The following is a 16,086-nucleotide window of genomic DNA, read 5'->3' as shown; positions in this document are numbered from 1 at the left end:
TTTTCATAGGAGGGAATGGGGGGGGATGGCTGAGAGTGGGAGTGGGAGGAGGGGAAGAGAGGGGAATCTGTAGTTTATACGTACAATGAATAAAAAAATTCTTAATAAAGAAAAAAATTAAGAAAGTTCTCCCAATAGAAGTAAAGAAGATGGCTGAAAATGTGATCCATAGGACTTGGGATGTATCTCTGTGGTACAGCACTGTCTGACATGTACAAATTCTGTGTAGCATCCAAGCTATAAAAATAAGAACAAATTATTATCTATACTGTGTTAAAATGTGTTCTTTCTTTTCAGTAAGGAAGATAACTCAAGCTCAAAGAATAAGTAAAACTAAATCCCGTCTCTGGGAGACCTCTGTGAACAAACTACTTCAATGGCCCATTTTATATAAGTAACATTTTAACTAAACTGTGCTGAACGGCTCTCATATTTTCTTCCAGTATCCACATATCCTATTTCTACAAGTATAAAACTAAAAGTGTCATAAATATAAATCGGGGGGAAAAAAGCAGGTTCAAGAGGGCTGATGAGAAGCATTTTGTTACAACTCTGGTCCAGATATCTAAAAACTGATTAAAGTCTTGTCTGGGGAAGAGAATGATAAGACCAAACAAATACTTGGAAATAAACCAAACATTTTAGAACAAAACCAGAAATAAGCTTCTACAAAAATCCAATAATTCTTCAAATACATACAAACCAATCCTTGTTCTGTCTGTAGGTCATGCTTGCTTGATCTGTGGAGCTCACTAATAGGTAAGAGGAATAGATCTTCACTCTACTATGACTACTATACTTTTTCTAAATTATAACTTCTAAGTTTCTGACACAGATGAAATAAAGCATGCTAAAAGACCAAATTCACTTCCAAGAGGAAGCTGTGTTTTATATAAGAGGAAGCTGTGTTTTATATTCCGTTTTATTGACTGGATAAATCATGTTAATATAAGTTCTTATAAACAATGCAAGCTAATTCCTAAGGTGGAGATGATGAAATGCCACAATGACATTTGTGAAGTCACTTACCTGTTTTTGACAACTTTACCATAGTCTTTATATCCATGCACCTAAATCTCTTCCCTTTAAGTACCTCAGTTTATGTTCAAACAGCCATCTGTTTTTCAAGTAACCAGTGAGCAGAGCGTATTCATGTGGAAGTGACTGACTTCTATAGCTAATAAACATCACAAAAAAAAAAAAACAAGAATAGTATGAGAGGTAACAAATAGCATTGCTTCCATTTAGATGTATTATGCCAAAATGATTGTCAACTGGATTTTAAACATAAAACAATTGAGACTTTTCCAAATTTTACATGCACACATGCAAGTACATATGTGCACGTGCGCATACACACACACACACACACACACACACACACACACACACACAGAGACAGAGACAGAGACAGAGAGACAGATACAGAGATGCCAAACACGTTATATGGCAAGTTGATATTGTTTTATAGGTGATTGCTCTTTTAAAAACTAGAGTAAGGGATAAACTACTCCATCAAAGTTAAGGAGAGAAAAAATGGAACATGGAAACAGCATTTGAACTCATGGTCATAAAAAAGAAAAATGTGCCCAGTAAAGAAGTTTGGGGTTGGATTTAGAAATTTGCTCTAAAGATGACATAAGGATCTAAGAGTAACCAAACCATGATCCTGCTTATAGCATGGATCAATCATTAGCCATTGATTCTCTCAGTGGCATTGGTCAATACAGCTGTGAGCTCAAGATCAGAGCATGCCTCTTTCTCTAACAACAGCTGAAAGCTATTCCTTACACAGGGCTACAGGAGTAATAGGCATGTGTGCTCACACATAGAAAAGTGTCTTCAAGATAGTCAGCATTTTAACCAGCTGATATTTGTATCTGGAGGTGGGGCAGGCATTGGGAAGGGGTAGGTAGACCTTGAAAAATGTTAGTTGGCTGGCTGACAAGATGCCTTCACCAAAGCATGACATCCCATTCTCTGGGCCTTTCCAAATTCCCAAATTCATCTCTCTGTCTCCCAGAAGGACTCACTGAGCAGTGAAAGATCATACTTAATAGCCCTCTGATATATGGAAAGATTATATTTAATGTATTTGAATATCCTTTTCCCTCTCATGTTTAGCATTTCACAATTTAGGAACTTAATTGGTTTCCAACAGTATAGGGAGAGCAGAAGGGGGAAAAAAAAAAGGATTTCTGGATTTTATATGTAGTACTTTCTTGCCCCCTACTGGAAAACATGGAACATACTAACAATTCTAATTTTAAACAATTTTCGATTGATCTTTTCTGTAAGTCAACTCACAAACCATATCTACACCAAACAAAATTAGAAGTAGGTGAAGAAAAAATTAATACCATTAGTCATACATTTTATTGAAAAATAATGCATTGAATATGTTTTTAATGTATCCTCAAGAGTGCAAAAATTCAATTTTCCAATTACATAATAGAACAAAATTCACCATATTAAGGTAAAATTCTTTGTAAATGGAACTTAGGGGAGCTTAACATTCAATTGGATTTCTGAAGGTTATAAAGGGGGTATTTTCTGGTTTTCAAATATCATTCATGACTTTTTGAGCATCAAAGTATAATTTCATGTAAAAGGTAGGTGGGTAATATCTTTATTTTAGAAAGCATATGTGCAGTTTTCCTCTGGAAATGTTTTCAGCACAGAGCAGCTGGGCCACAGGATCACTTTGTAGAAACTTACTTACAACTGTAAAGTACTGGCATCTTCTGCTGTTAGGATGAGGACCATCACTCCAGCTTTAATATGGGCTTTAGCTAATTATGAATTGTGACCCATGCAGTGATTTACATTCCCTTCCACCAGCACTCTTTTGTCATCAAATTCCAAATATTATAAGTTGCTAGCCAATATGACTCATCCTTAAAGCAGAAACCATTCTTTCCAGACATGCTGGTGGGATGTGCATTCCAACATTTCATATCTCTTTTTGACTTTCTATATAGTAATCATCTGACTCCTAGGTGTCAGAGACTTTGGCTGGCAGAAGACACAGAAAGCTTTGTACTCTGTGACCTCTGTCTTTCAAATGACAAGCCATGTCCATGAAGAAGAGGGGTTGTGTGCCTAGAACAAACAAGTGCATCCAGCACAACAGGACATTTCCTTCTTGGTATTTACCCTCTGATATGGTTCTTTGGAGACCAATTATCAGCTGATACCCAACACAAACTTAGCTCTCTAGAGCCACTAAGCAGATTTAAAGGTACCCTGTCCTTCCTTCCCTTTTCTACTCTGTTATACAGAAGGCTCCAAATCTCTTTGGAGTCATATTTGGATGAATTCATTTTGTGTTGTTACTCTTCCCAAGACTCTACACTTTCTATGCATACACAGCAATGCAGGTGAAACAGAGAAGTATTATTACCTCAATAATGGTCTTTGAAACCCAAATTACAAACATGTGCTCCAGGATGGCAAATATCCAGTCCTAGTTAATAGCATCTCTTTGAGGTAGAGAGAGGGCAGAAATTCAAAGCCTTGGCTTCACAGAATGCCTGAGAGTGGTCTTGAACCTTTTAGGGCAGTCATTCATCTAAGTTGTGGGTGCCAGAAATTCTTGCACAGAAAAAAAAATCACCTTCCCTATAAATAGCAAGTTCCAATGCTCTGGGCTGACTTTTCTGTGACCTGTGCAAAATGAGTATGTGCCAATGAATTTCCTAGCAAACAAAAATATGCATCATCATGCTAGGATGAATACTTCTATCCATTTTCCCACAGTAGAAAGAATTGTAAACTAGGCAAGTGTCTGGAGTTGAACAGAAGAAAAGTTCAGGCATATGTCAGTTTCAAAAGCATCTAACAATCAGCATTGTCTCGAAAATTTATCTCTCAGTCTTACTCTATCCCACAGGGAGTTGACTGCCAGGAGAACTTCTGAACATAAGATCAATAAAATGCAAGGTCATGTCAGTTTACTCAGTGTTGGGAGGGGGGGTTGGTTTTGCTCCTGACCTGTCTTCTCTCTCCTTGGTACCTGCTGGTTCTACTTTAATAAAAATGAAACTAGTGTGGAATAATGCTGGGAAGTTAAAAACAAAACAAAACCAAAAATATTGCACATCCATGAGTTTGTCTAAAATAAATGTATTAGTACATCTTGAGTTAATTTTCACTGTATTTCTATCTGGGTCAACTGATCTGGTTGTCTGTAATTGGAAGAAAATTTTATTTCACTGTCCTCAGATTCTTTCCAATCTATCTTTGGAAAGTTTTGATACAGAACTATTAAGTCTTTAATCAAGAGTTTTCTTAGACCTTGAATTGTTTTGTGAGAAATGTATTAACCTACCTGCAAATAAAGGGGAAGGAAAACTCCATAAAGAAGTTTTCATTAATCTCTATAAGAAGGAATTGAGGAAGCCAGCCAAATCCCAATTCCTAATACATGACAGTTGAAAGATTTGCAGTGATACTGAACCATAGCAATCCCACCCTACTGCTCCATTTGTCATGAGAAAAGACATTTTTTGTACTATACCCCCACTGATTGGGGGTTATTATTGCATTAATCAGACCTGCATTGCTTTTACAAAATCCCCCACATTACCAGTTTAAGAGGGAAAGATACATTTGAGCTTACAGTTTAAATTTCATTCAATGGCCCTTGAATCAGCTGATTCTGGACCTGTAGTGAAGCAGAATACTGTGGCAGCCTAAGCATGTGCCAAAGGCAGCTCACTTCACAGCAACAGGAATCACAGAAGAGACTGGGGATTAGTTATCACCTTTAGAGTCACATATTCACTGACCTCCTTCCCTTCAGCTATGGAAGTTTCCACCACCTTCCCAAATAGCATCAATTAGTTAGGGACCAAACTGTCAACAACACTTCAACCACTGAGTTTGGGGAGATGGTCTCACTTTCAAACCATAGCATGGGAAGCACTGACTTTGAGACACATCTGAGGAATGGAGCTTCAGTTTCTGACCTCAGCATTCAATTGTGTGGAATGCCTTTACAAATAACAACCCAGGATTCATCCTTGCAGGTGACCTCCAATGAGGCATTTCACTTCTCCACTTCTTGTCAAAATGATGAAATGTTTGGCTTCCTGAGTCTGTGGCCTTTAGTCATAAAGTATTCCTCCAAATTCTAGATTCCAAAATGTCACACTCTGTAACAACTATTCACTTAATAATTTAGTTTAATTGATATATGTAGCAAATTTTAGGCAGTTCATGTGTAGTCCTTAAACATACATCTCTGTGGGGGAGGTATAGGATATTCTTTGTGTGTGTGTGTGTGTGTGTGTGTGTGTGTGTGTGTGTGTGTGTGTGTGAGAGAGAGAGAGAGAGAGAGAGAGAGAGTGTGTGTGTGCAGGCTCAGAGGTGCCACAGCATATGTGTGGAAGTCTGAGAACATGACAGGTGTCAATCCTTGCCTTAAATCTTGCTTTGAGAGCATGTCTCATGTCTCATTATTGTTTTTCTGCTGTGTCTTCCAGGGTAGTTGGCCTAAAATCTTCAGGTTCTCCAGTCTCTGCTTCCCTTGTTCTCCATGGGAACACTTGGACTACAAACTCTCGGGCTAAGGCTTCCACTGCCCTGCTCCAGAATCCATCTTATGTGGGTTCTGGATTTTCAAACTCAGTCCTCGTGCTTGCATACCAAACACTTCCACTCACTGAACCATCCCTCCAGCCAACATAGGCTTGCGAGGACTGCTGTCACTTTTGTAAAGCTCCTGCCTTTTTAAATGAAATAATTACTTCAGTGTCAATCATATTCTCTAAGGCTAACTTTTGTGTTCAAGGTAACTTAGTACAAAATCTTGGTCCAAAAAGGTGAATAACAACCCTAGTACAGGAATTCTGGGGAAAGGGTCTTATTTATGTAGTAGGAGAAACATTGCTCAATAAAATCTGTTTCCTGCTTTACTTCTTTATAGAATTTGGGCAGGACAAAGAATCTTTCTAATACCAGTTCCTCACAGGTAAAAGGGAAATAAGAATTGCATCTATTGCAAAAAAAAAAAAAAACTGTTGAAGTGATTTACTAAATGAATACAGGGAAAAGTGACCATGCACTGGTTGAGACTACATTGTTTTAATTATATATTAAATTCCTTTTCTTAGAGAAGGAATTATATGTTTTTCTCATTGTAATACACTAATAATCCATTTAATAGGTGAACACCTGGCACAGTCAAAAGTTGTATAACCTTCAGAAGAAAAAGTAATATCTAATTGTGAGCAATAGTTAAATTGTGAGCAAAAGAAAAAACAGGGTCAGACTCATAGTATATTAAGACATTTTCTAAGACTCAGGGAAAATTGAGAAAGGGCTTCTTTCAAATAACTGAAGTGGCCATGAAAAGCTTTTTATAACCACAGAAATAAGTATTTTACAGACTGAAGACATGTAGAGGAAATCTGTCACCATAGAAACCCCCAGAGATGCTAAGAGGAGAAACGGATTATCTGAGACACTCAGCCATATCCTGTTGCCTGAGGAAAAAGAAAGTATTTCCATGCATCAACTGCTCACTGCTTTGGGGCATCTGATCCTGGAAACATGGAGGCCCTAAAAGCCACTGGGGGCTAGAATTCATGTACTTCACTGTCAGAGTCAGAAATGAAGACAGAAAGTAAGCGTACATGAACCGAATATTTTGCCCCTTTGAGGCTTCGGATATTCTCACACTGCAGACAACAGTAGTCACAAACTGTGGTTGCATCAACTCACAGTTGAATAGTTGTGTGTTGCTGGGGGAAACTTATATGCTTACAACTAGAAAACAAGAGGACAAACAGACCTAGAAACCAAGCTAAAGAGTTAAAGTGTCACTTCTCAAACCTCACGCCGTCCAGTGTCCTATGGGATAATCAGGTGATACATCCCAAGCAATAGCCAAGAAACAATATGGGGACCTTAGCAAGCCTGTATTTTTCATCTGAAATGTGAGATCGCTCTGCAAGTTTCCAGACCTCTGACAACTACCTCCTACTTTGCCCTAGATTGTGTGAATCAGAAGCACCAAGTAATTAATTAAAAATAGTTGTTAATTTACAAATTCTTAATTCCAACTTAAAGAAAAGCAGTCTCTCCCCATGACTTCCAACTGATCCTTCCCTTTAACAGAACAGGGTTATTGTTAAGCCATTCCTTTAAGGAAATAATGAAATAGCTATGGCTTATCTCAAAAATAAAATATGAATAACGGAAATGAATTTTGATTTCTTTTGACTGTACAAATTATGTTGAAAGCTAACAGCTCTGCACATTTTTAAAATAGACTCAATCATTCAAGCTCAATCACAAATTTTCTACCCCATAATAATTTCTAATCATCTCACAGTGCACACACTCCTGCATCTAAATGCCTTCTTCCACATGTCAAAATAGAATTCATATCTATTACCACACCTCTGAACTATCAAATCATTCAAAATGAAGATCATAAAAAGAAGATGTATGAAAATGATGTGTAATGCCACAATAGGATGGATCCTGTGGTGGGCAGCTTGCCAAGATCTAGGATCACAATCTAAGACTCAACAGTTTTTTGGGGAGTTTTTTTTGTTTTTGTTTTTGTTGTTGTTATTGTTGTTGTTGTTGTTGTTTTGCTTCAGTAATCATTTACTTTTAAGTTCTAAATACATTGTAACATTTACACTTAAACCAGACCTTGCTTTAAAAAATACAACTTGTGCTGAAAACAATATCATTTTTAAATTCACCTACTGGATAAACAGTATTCTCTTCATCACTACAATCTCTCCTTCCTTTCATGAGTATATTGTAGTAATTCATGAAGAAGCTCATATTATAAGAATAAATAACTTACGTACCCAAATATTCATAAACAACTGAATAATCTAAGAGTGTATCATCTCTTTACACTTCTCCTCTACTAATAAATGACATCAAAGATAACAGGAATGGTTCCCTTCACCATTCTCCTCTGTACATGCATGAAAACACACACCCCCAACACACCCACAACACACACACACATACACACACACACACACACACACACACACACACACACACACACTTCATTCCTTCTCTCATAGTACTCTACTAGGCTAACCCCACTTTAGTTAATCCCATCCGTGCCCTCAATCTGAGCTGTCTGTGACCACACACCCCAACACACCCACAACACACACACACACACACACACACACACACACACACACACACACACTTCATTCCTTCTCTCATAGTACTCTACTAGGCTAACCCCACTTTAGTTAATCCCATCCGTGCCTCAATCTGAGCTGTCTGTGACAGAAGTCCCTCTCCAGTCTGTCCCTGTACATCTTTACACACTCAGCTATTCCGTTCAGAGGGTGACAGTGCTATCTTCATCTAAGGAAGTACTATAGTGAAATCTGGTTTTTAAGTTGGACCTCCTTCCCACAGTCCTTTCAGAATGACTTTGAACTTTCATACATTCCTATTACCTTGTAGTTTTTGAATTAATATTACTTTCCAAAACATCCCATGTGGGTATGAACTATGAAATCTTCTTTCAAATAAATGGTATGATTTGGAAAATCATTTGTGTTTTTAGCTAAATGAAATATTTTTGATGTATTAGATAAAAGAAGAAAAATTCCGTCTAGAACTTCCTTTTTTCCTTTTAAGTTTCAATAAACCCCCAATTTCAGAAGGATTTGACCAACCTCCCCTCATGCTGCTTCTCTTTACCAGTATCATTAAGCAACAGTAAGAGGGCAGAGGTATGTGCTTTGATGGTGGAGAAAAGACACTGAAGAAATCACAGAATATACTTAAAGTCACTTTCTTAGTAAAATACAGTATTTTTCTTAGTACTGGGTGTGGGATCAAGTTTTGGTGAACTCCATATAAACAAAACCTAATTAAAAATGAACCAAACATGCAGCCTTGTGGAATTAAAGGCTGAATGGATGCCTGCCAGTCCAACCCTTAGAAGTCATTTTCTCCAAAATTACAAAGTCCAGAGCTAGCATTCCTCTTCCAAGTGAATCATTATGTCATCCTTAACTTTCCAGAGAGATTTTTTTTACCAAATAACATCCTTTCAGATCAAATCATTTAGAAGTGTGAGCTCAGCTTCCTTTCAGCTCCTGAATCTAACTTGATGGTCCTGCTTGTTTATCTTTGTTTTTTTTTTGGGGGGGGGTGGTTTTGTCATCCTCTTTCTCAGTCTTTTAGAGCAGTGAGCCTTCATATATGCAGACTGCTTCAACAGGAATTGTAGAATTCCCAGCATATTCATTGCCATAATAAATATCCATTCTCAAGCTGGGGAGATGCCTTTACGGATCAAGCACTTTACACACAAGCATGAGGACCAGAGTTCAGATCCCCAGCAGCCATGCAAACATCACGTGGATGTGGTGACCTAATTGTAATTTCAGCTCTCAGAAGATGAAGGCAGGATCTCCAGAGAAGGCAGTTACCTGTGCTATTATATTAGCAAGCTCTGGGCACAGTTGATGGGGAGAGGTTGTCCTTCAATGATGAAGACAGAAAACAAATCAAGAAAGACTCCTGATCGCCCATGAGATGGCTGTCCATGCACATGCACACATGTATATATGCATGTATATATGCAAACATTCATGAACTCACACTATATAAGTGCATGTGCAAAAAATTATTCTCTGTTTCCTGCATTTATTAGTTCATTCAAACATTTCCTGGACATCATCTGTTATCAAAGCATTATATTAGGAGCTAGGCTGAACAAAAACTCAACAGGATATAGTTTTAACTGAGTGGTGTTTCACTCTTCAAATGCATTGTAATGCAGATATATCAAACTAAGAGAAGTACATATCAAATGCTTTGGAGTTAAGATTAGGTAAAGATCATTCAGTCTCAAAGATTAAGACTAAAGGTGCTTCACAGAAGATGTGGCATTTGAACTGAAGAAAACCAGGTAGGATTTAATCATTTGAAATAGCGTCAGCCTTGAAAGGAATATGATCAGTTGTAGTTTTCGGGAATGGTCTCCTCTGCTGCAAAGAGAAGCTTTCTTGGTGAAAGACGAGACCTACACTTACCTGTGGGTATAAGGACAAATATTTATATATTATGATGGTTTAGACAAAAACACAGAGCTGTGGAGCCCTGTCCCAATTGATACATTAACAACTGAACTCCTGCACCTAAGACACAGGGATCATAACAAGAGAGGGAGCAGAAAGACTATATGAGCCAGATGATCAAGTTTGCTGTGAGACTGTGTCTCCCAAAAATGTCAGAGAAGCTACACCCATTAAGTCTTACCAACACAGATGTCTAAACATGACCTGAGCAAGAATAACTTCTGTAGACATGCTAACATGGATGGGGAAAAGCTAACAAGTCCTCAACCCTTGACAAAGAACCACAGAAAACTAAAGAACCCCGAGAACAGAAAACATAGTCTTCCCCAGGGAAAAGTCCTCATGACAATACTGAATGACCAAATGACAAGCCATGAAAATTTTATATATATTTTTATATACATATATATAAAGTTATATAAATAATATAAATAATATATAATATAAAATATATATTGGATTATATATAATTTTTATAAGTAACATACAAACTGGGCACGTTATAGTTTTATATTTAGGAATACACAGAGGTGTGTGTGTGTGTGTGTGTGTGTGTGTGTGTGTGTGTGTGTGTGACAGCAATTTAAGTAAAGGAGACCATGAATTTTAAAGAGAATAAGGTGGGGTACATACATGGGAGGGTTTAGAAGAAGGGGAGGGAAGGGAGAAATGATATAATTATATTATGATCTAAAAAAATATTTTTAAAGAATATGGCATGGTAGAGGGAGCAAGACCCACCCAGAGAAGAAGGTGTGTAGAGGTAGACAAGCTAACATTTCCCAATAGCAATGGTTCATGAGGGGAAGTGGTCAGAAACTCTTGTTAGAGAATGATGAAATTAGACAAAAAACTGTCATGTACCATCTGAGAAATTTCTCTTCATCATAAATAGAATGGGGAAAAAGTCACTGAAAGTTTACAGCATCTTAATAAATAATCAACAGTTACATCAAAAACGTTGCCAGCTGTGTGAAAGAAGCAGTGTAGAACACTACTGAAAACAAGATTTTTAGAAGACTGTTGTCACAGGCTGTGCAAAAGAGAACAAGAATGAGCCAAAGGAATAGGAGCTACCACAGAGACACAATTTGAGTACACAGCCAATGGATGCACAGGAAAAGTAAGGGAAGAGGAACTGGAAGAATTTTGATTAACCAATAATTGTGATGACATTTTAAGGCACCATAATAGAAGGAAAAAGACTATTTCATGGTCAAAAACACAAATCCTAACAATTACGAAAAGTTTAGGTGCAACTCAAATCCACCAAAGTGTGCCAACTTTTCTAAATGGGATGCCCAAGATGAATGGCTGAAATTATTTCGGGCTCAGATATTGATTTATCAATATCTTAACATGATATTTGCCTAATCTGTTTAAATTACCTCTTTTTCTTCCCTGCTTCTCAACAGTTTATCGTTCCAGATGATGATTCCTGTTTACATATGGCCCATGCCTTTCTTGATCATCGTCCATTGATTTCAGATACTCTTGGGTAGTAGACTTTCTTTATTCACACACTGACCAGCCTCTCACCAATCTTCTTCCTAACAGAATCATCAACTGGACCTCTTCACAAGAGGTTCATGCCTTATTCTCTAACAAATTTCCAGATGCAATTTTAAATGTCAAAGAGAAGGCCAAAATAAGGGGGCAATAATTTGTTGGGGATTAAATATGGAAATTAAAATTGCAAAAAAAAAAACAATTGGGAGAGTTAATGACAAATTCTTATTTGCCAATGAGTTGAGGATGACAATGAAGTATGAATACCACTTTAGTAGGAAATCTGAGTGTTCAGAGATTTCTCAAAGGAGCTCTAGAAAAGAGGAGAGCAGGAAAAAATCAAACGGGGTCTTTCAAACTCCCATGGGACATTAGCACAATAAATGAGAGGACAGGATGTTGTATGACACTAACCATGGAGTGCCCTAACCTTGGGGTTGAGTGAGTACTGGTGAGCCTCTCTTGTCACAAGCAACAGACAGCTGTGTTGATCCAGCCAAACCCCAGGAAGCAGCCTGGCCCCTATCATATAATCCTGGGAGGATTGGAGTAGCTGAGGTGGAATGAACAGAAAATGCTCCTTCACTCAGTTCTAAGTGATGGGTTTTAATTAAACATAATTCACACCTCAATTGATCCTATCAGTTCCTGTTGCTGACAGACTTGAGAAATGTCAAGGGAGCAATTGTGCAGAAAGAAGACCTGCATGTGCTTGTAGCAAGAGAAGGAGGAAGTTCACCTGTGTCTACTCAAAAAATTAAGAAAAAAGGGAAACCACAAAAAGTAAACGATCAATTAATAGAGGACTAAGGATAGCAATTTCAATGTTTCTTCCTCCTTTTAAAAAAGCTGTAAATACTCTGGCTTTATATAAAGAAGTTAGCTTACATCGCAATGTCACTTTTTACCAGTTTCAAACATTATACAAGTTATGATTTATTTTGTGGCAGTGGAAAGGTGAATGTTTGTATCTGAGACAGACACAAGCAACAGCACTGAGAGAACAAGGAATGCCCATGGGACAACAGAAGCTCCACTTCCTCCAAGCCAGATCTCTCACCTGGTTTAAACTGAAAGAGGTGCTGACATCATCAGCTGCTTTCGCAGTTCAAGCCATTCCCCTTTTGTTTGCTATACTTAAAAAAAAAAAAAAAAAGAACTTCTTTTTCAGAAAAAAAATGATTCTTGCTAAAATGCTATTTCTGGGGTCACAGCTGCAGTAGGAGATTAACATATGCTATATCGAGAAAGACTTGAAGGGATAATGGTACACATCTCTTCAAGTACAACTTCATTGCCTGAGAAAGCAGCATCAAATTTCAGAAGTCTTTAAAGCATAAGAAATATTTATGTAATTATTATATCATCTGAGAAATATTAAAACTCTGAACCACTCTACTCATGGTCCTTGAGTCCTGGTGCTGATTCTCACCTTCATATTGGGCAATATTTCAATGCTAAGCTTTTAAAGAAAAGGCCTCTCTATCTACATTGGTTCCTGTTTAAATCCCACAAAGCTTCCCACAATGTCCTGGCATGAATTAGCTCTCGCCTCTGGGAAACATCCTAGTATGTCATCTCCCTCACACAATACTCGTGTGCCAAGGATGCTGGCTATCTGCACATGCACCCATTTTATTTCTCTTGCTTTCTTATGCATTGCATAGTCCCCAGGGGTAGAAACTGTGACTTTGAACATCAGTGTACCTACTCCAACAGCCCTATGAAGTCCATCCTGCCTAACAAGTGCTAAGTACATCTTTTTAAATGAATGATGACTGCATGAAAATCCTTCTGGGCTCAGGCTTCTCTTTTAAAGCTTTGTCTTGGAGTATGCAAAGCTTGGTTCTGCATGCTCCATCTAGCCTGCAGCTACTTCTTCCCACTAAAACACAAATGAATACCATCTGCTATTCCTCTCTGCTAGGTCTCTCTGGAGATTTCCCCTAGGTTAATTGGCCACTCTCTGTTCTAGCCTTGGATTTCCCTCAGTTCTTACTCTCAGGGAAACCTCAGGTGGGTCAAGGGTCTAAGATGCTGCTATCTAAGCTGTATGTTCAATACCATATGCTTTTCCTCTTTAAGCTCCTAATTATTACTTTTATTTTGATTATCTTCATTTCCTCTGTCCTAAAATGTTCCTTACCCAGGTCTCTCCTGCAACTACCTCCTTTGAGCCATCTACAGAACATAAGGCAAGCAGATGGTGCTGCGATTATACTGGTAATTACCCCCCGAGAAAAGCTTCCTCGTTCCCAAAGCAGGTAATTTGGACTAAAATAGAATGTGCACCAGAATAGCAAAATAAGTAGGGTGTCAAGCTATATCCATATATGATTGTACTTTATAGAAAGGAAACCATTATCATTAGCTGTTGACAAAATTAGTATTGCCATGTTTACTATAATAAAGAATGCCCAACAGCAAAACTTTAAAATTAACTATTTTCAAGGGTAGTCTTGAAGGCTCTATCAACTACCACATTGAACTCCACTTCCAAGGATGGTTTCCAAATACCTGAATCCCAGATCTTAGGGATATACTCTTCCTAACATATGGTAATTGCATCCAATTTTCTGAGCACTAGCACTTTATGTTTTAAATAATATTTAAAGGAAATCCATGGCTTGGGGACATAGCTTAGTTGGTAGAACACCTGCCCAGCATTTACAAAGCTCTGTGTTCCATCACCAGCACCACATGAACCTATAATCCTAGAGATGAGCCAGGAAGATCAGATATTCAAGGTCACTTCTGACAACACAGGGAGTTCCAGTCCAGACTGAGCTTCAAGGGTCTATCTCAAGGACAAACAGATAAATAGAGGCTGGAGAGATGGCTCATCAGTTAAGACTGCGTCCTGATCTTCCAGAGGTCACAGGTTAGTTTCCAAGCACCCTTGTTCGACAGCTCACAACCACCTGTAATTCCAACTATGGGGACCAGACACCCTCTCATGGAATAACAGTGTACCCTGATAGCATGTGGCAGACACACACAGAGACCCACAGAAAAAAACATAAATACAGATAAACCTTAAAAGAAATCTCTAAAATGCAATAGCTATCCATGTGTGAATGATTTGGGTTTTTTGACAAAATTAGTATCAAATCCTGAAAGCCAGGCCTGGAACACAAAAGGACAAACAAGAACTCCTCTTTGCTTAGAAGAAAACAAAATTCTGCCCATATTTTAAGTGGAGCTCTGCAAACCATGATCTGCTCAAATGCTTCTCTGACTGCAGATAACCTGGAGTGCTTTCAGGCTGAGGACAGAGCATTGTGTGTCATCAGCAAGAATGGCAAAAGGTCGCTTAAATGAACTTCACAGATGCTGTGAGAAATTGTCATTGCCCTTTGCAGTCCACACCAGCTCCAATTACCATCAATTCTTTGTGGGAATGTCTTTCTCTCTCTCTCTCTCTCTCTCTCTCTCTCTCTCTCTCTCTCTCTCTCTCTCTCTCTCTCTCTCTCTGTCTCATATAATGATGTGGTGGTTTTGGTTTTGTTGTAGGTCTCATTAAAAAGAAGACTGGGATTATAATATGCTTCACCAAGAAAAGAGCAAGAGAGGTATGCACTTGACAAGAAACAGAGGTTAACTACAATCACCTCCTTTTCTCATTCCTTTCTGTAGACACGTGGAGGAAAACAAGAGAAAACACTCAAGAACGAAAGGACTCTCTGTAACCTGTTAACCCCCTAGATGTTGTGGACAGCTGGTAACCAATTCTATAAAGAAATACCTGTGGGTTCTGACTCAGTGCTTTGCTTTTTACGTAGCTGTTTTTTGCGTTATTTGATGATCTCTTCATTTCTGACACTTAAATTGTTCTTGCTATTTGTGCATTCTCTTATTGACCTCCTTAATTCTTGTGTACTCTTCTATGAACTTACTGGACAAAGTACTGGACAAAATAAAAAAATGAAAAAGAGAGGATTTTTTGTATTATTCTGCTTCATAGCATCTTAAGGATGGATTTTGCTGTCTAAAAGCTATTCTCCTAAATTCATATGAAGTAAAATGAACATCAGGCAGTACATGAACTTCATAAGTGTTAATATTTCAAACATGTCATGACTAGGGAAAATGGCTCTCATACTCACTTGTACACTATGGTAGTTTAAATGAGAAACTCCTCACATAAGCTCAGGTATTTTAACTCTCAGTTCCCAGATGGTGATGTTCTTTGGGGGAGGTGATACAACCTTTCTGGAGTAACTACATCATGGGGTGAGCTTTGAGAGTTTACAGCCTCACCCCACTTCTGGTTTGCTATCTCTGCTTTATGTCTGCCATTAAAGATGTGATCTCTCAGCTTCCTGCTCCAGCATCTTGCCTGATGTTTACTGCCTTGCCTCCCCTTCCCTTCATGCCATATGAACTCTATCCCTCTGGAACAATAAGCCAAAATAGGCTCTTCCATAAGTTGCTTTGGATTATGGTATTTTATCATAAGAATACAAAATAACTAATACATAAACTTAAG

The 16,086-nt window shown here is 38.1% G+C and overlaps 1 long non-coding RNA gene across 2 annotated transcripts in view; it reads right to left on the bottom strand.

Annotated features, from left to right (window-relative positions):
- Positions 1-16,086, bottom strand: part of LOC131894745 (uncharacterized) — an 88,588-nt gene that overhangs the window by 30,151 nt on the left and 42,351 nt on the right. The window contains exon 3 of one of the 2 annotated variants that reach the window (XR_009374996.1): positions 1,038-1,177. The exons of the other annotated variant lie outside the window; for it this stretch is intronic. This is a non-coding gene — a long non-coding RNA (uncharacterized LOC131894745). Of the gene's footprint in view, positions 1-1,037; positions 1,178-16,086 lie in introns of those variants that run through there. 2 annotated transcript variants of the gene reach the window in all.

Source organism: Peromyscus eremicus, chromosome 17, assembly GCF_949786415.1.
Source record: "Peromyscus eremicus chromosome 17, PerEre_H2_v1, whole genome shotgun sequence".
In the NCBI taxonomy this organism is placed as follows: domain Eukaryota; kingdom Metazoa; phylum Chordata; class Mammalia; order Rodentia; family Cricetidae; genus Peromyscus; species Peromyscus eremicus.
This window is presented reverse-complemented; position numbering and strand designations above follow the sequence as displayed.